Raw genomic sequence first — 3,534 nt, forward strand, 5'->3', positions numbered from 1 at the left:
TTTTTTTTTTAGCAAAAATCTACCAAAATTTACCATTCCAGTTTTTTTTCCTCAGCTTATGAAATTTTATATTGCTCTGCTTCTGAAAGAAGTTTAACAGTCCAATCACTGCACTATAAAATAAAACTCCTAACTTCATAAACTCACCTCAAAAAATAAAATTGCAATTATAAAGAAAAGACAGGAATTTCCAGGTTGGTGGTAATTAAATACCAAGTTTTATCCTCACAAACTATGTATGTCCTCCTTGTTTAAGGCTGCTTGTCAGATGGCTGTTTCTTATCTAGAAAGTAGGGTGGCTAAATAATTATGTATTTCTCTATAGCTGTACTGCCAAATATTAACATGAAAAGGCTAACGGCACCACCACGGGTGTAGCAGGAAAGGACAACATCAGGGGTAGAAAAAGGCATTAACTTCAACTTTAAATTTCATTTTCTCCTGTTTAAATTAGATTTTTTACGTTATTTAAATGTAATTTTATTACATTTACTATATTATAGTGACACTTGAAGTACAGCTATTGTATGAATCTGCCTGCGCCTCAGGTACAATATAAACTAAAGCTTATAACTCAGCTTTGAAAATTAGCTCATGAATCAAAGGAGATATAAAGTCTAAGCTTCAAAACCCATCTTTATTTACCAGATTTGCAAGAAATCCATTTGGCTTTTATTAATATTAGTAGTTATTTTTAAAAATCAGATTTTGATTTTCTTTACACTCTTAACCATTCCATTTCCCAGAGACCGCTTTTCTCAGCTATTTATACCATGCCACAACATTTACAAGTAAAATACAAATCATAAAATTACCAAAATGGGTTTTAAAGGCATTTTCCCTTCCAAGTTCAAAACATACATATATGAACATTGCAATGAACTTGCCTATTTAAAATTTATTTAATACTCAATCTATAAGTAACAGTGAACAGATGAAATACATTTTTAAGGAACACTTCACGAAGATTAAGCTACCTTAAAATTTTTTTTTTTCATCTGCTGGAAATCACTCTGAAAGATTTCATTTAGCTCTCAGATGCATTCATTCATTTGCATTCAACAAGATTTATTGTGCATCTACCATGTGCAAAACCCTGTAATAGGACTTGGAGAAATGGTCCTTACCAGAATAAATGGATGCGAAACAAATAGTCACATGTTCTGAACATTATAAAAGAGGGAATTTACTTGTGATGGGTACAGTCTGCATGTTATTGGATGGTAGGTGGATAGGGCCTCTCTAAAATGACTCTAAATCTCAGATTTGAAACATGAGTAAGAATTCCACTTGTCAAGGGTGAAGAGTTAGGGAGCTGGGAGATAGGAGGAAAATTTTAGTGTGGTGTACATGTGATCCAGGGAGAGAACAGCTTGTTAGAAGATCTAAGGGAGGCAAGAGAGAACTTGGTTAACTGGAATTGCAGAAAGAGGTCCAGTGGAGCAGCAAGATCATAGGGCAAGATAAGGGATAAATGAGGCAGGAGAGATAGGTTAGGAGTGGCCCAATCATGGGAAACCTATAAGCCGGCACAGTGGCCTTTATCTGAATACACAAAGGAAGCACCAAGAAGAAAGGGGACATGACATGGTCAGATTTGGATTTCAAAATGTCATCTGGCTATGCAGGGGAAACCAGATGGGAGAGGGTGTTGACACCATTAAGTAAGAGAAGGAGGTAGAAGAGGTGATGGCAATTGTGATGGTGAGAAACAGACAAAATCAAAAGATATTAGGAAGTAGAATTGAAAATGATTGGCAATATGTCGGATTTGGTGAGTGAGGAAGAGAAAGGAGACAACGATCCTTTAAATAGGGGCAGTGCTATTTAAAAAGATAGGAAACAATGAAAGAAGTAATTTGGGTGAATGAATGATGACTCCATTTTGGTCCTATTGAGTCTAACAAGTGGAAAAATATCTAAATAGAGATAAATCAAAAACACTGTAGGGAATATGAGATTATTAAGTTAGAACACAGCTGTTAATTCAATTTTTATTTTACTTTGATCTCTTTACTGGCGTATCTTTCCATGGGAAGTATTATAAGTTTTAAAGAGAACTATCTTAATATTTTTTAAGAGGTTTATTTAAAGAGGATACAAAGAATGGTAATAGAGAAATTCGTTTTTTAAATTATGGCCTCAATTTTATTGTTTATCCCTCATGTTATTTTATTTTAACAAAAATTTAGATTTGAATAACTAAACTATAGTTAGTTAAGCCTAGGTGTGTGGCAGACATTTTCTAAAGAATGAATACAATAACTCTGTCACTTCAAGGAAAATAACCTATAGTATTTGTTGCAAATAATAAAAATCCAGCTCTCGAGTGACGATTATTTTCCTTGCATCTACCACAGTAAGCCTGACAGCTTCCCAATACTTAAAGGCTTTCTGATAAGATGAGTGGTGATATTAACTCGTGTGATTTTGGGGTATCACATAATGAAATGTGTCAACATTTGGAAGATATGCATATGTCAGGAAACCAGTATTTTCCAAGTGACATGGTAAAATCATGCATGAGTAAATGATCCCTTCAAAGTACAGGATAGATCAATGAATTTTAATGCAATGGAGTATGAAAAGTTCATCACTATGGTTTCAGATTTTACACTGCAACTAACCTTTAAGTCACTATTATTTGTCATGTGTTGGTGTAGTGTGGTAGAAGAAAATCCAGAGTTTTCTGAAAAGGCTATTAAAATACTCTTCCTTTTCCAACTACATAGCTACGTGAGGCTAGATTTTCTTCATATACTTCAACAAAAGCAACACAGCAGATAGGATGAAGAAGGAGATATGAGACCAAGCTAGACATTAAATAAATTTGTGGAACTATAACACAATGCTCTTTTTATTATTTTTGAAAATATAGCTACTTGTCTAAGAAAGTGCTATTTGTATTAACCCACAGTTCGTTATTGCAACTTTTAAAGAAATTGATAAATATTTACAATAAATTTTTCAATTTAAAATTTTAATATGGTAAATAGCATATTAGACAGAACCCACATACACAAACTCTCTCTGGAATCTTTAGTAATGACTAAGAGTGTAAAGATCCTCAGATAAAAAAGATTGAAAACTACTCTTCTAGACTAAAGACTCACAAAATTTTTAGTACAAAGACAGGAAAAAAACGGGCAAAGAGTCATTTGGTATGATTAAAATACAGCTTGGATGGCATGAACTGGTATGAGATGAAGCTAAAGTAGTAGGGAAAGGCCTGATATGGAAGAACTTGGTTTGCCAAAATAAGGACCTTTTTTTTTTTATGAAAAAAAGTTTTAAATATATAACTGAATGTTTTTTGATACGTGACATTATAATTTTTACAATTGGGATAATATATATGTATATACGAATAGCAAAATTTGTGGTTTTAACTATTTTTAAATGTATAATTCAGCGGCATTAATTACATTCACAGTGTTGTGCAACCATCACCACTATTTCTGAAACTTTTTCATCACTTCAAACAGAACCTCTGATTAAAGAAATAACTCTCCATTTCTCCCACCTTCCACCCCA

At 33.1% G+C, this 3,534-nt stretch overlaps 1 protein-coding gene across 9 annotated transcripts in view; it reads right to left on the reverse strand.

The window, feature by feature from the left end:
- Positions 1–3,534, reverse strand: part of FOXP2 (forkhead box P2) — a 350,012-nt gene that overhangs the window by 314,033 nt on the left and 32,445 nt on the right. The gene's annotated exons all lie outside the window — the stretch shown is intronic.

The sequence above is a fragment of the Propithecus coquereli genome, unplaced genomic scaffold, assembly GCF_000956105.1.
Source record: "Propithecus coquereli isolate 6110/MARCELLA unplaced genomic scaffold, Pcoq_1.0 Scaffold4, whole genome shotgun sequence".
NCBI classification, from domain to species: domain Eukaryota; kingdom Metazoa; phylum Chordata; class Mammalia; order Primates; family Indriidae; genus Propithecus; species Propithecus coquereli.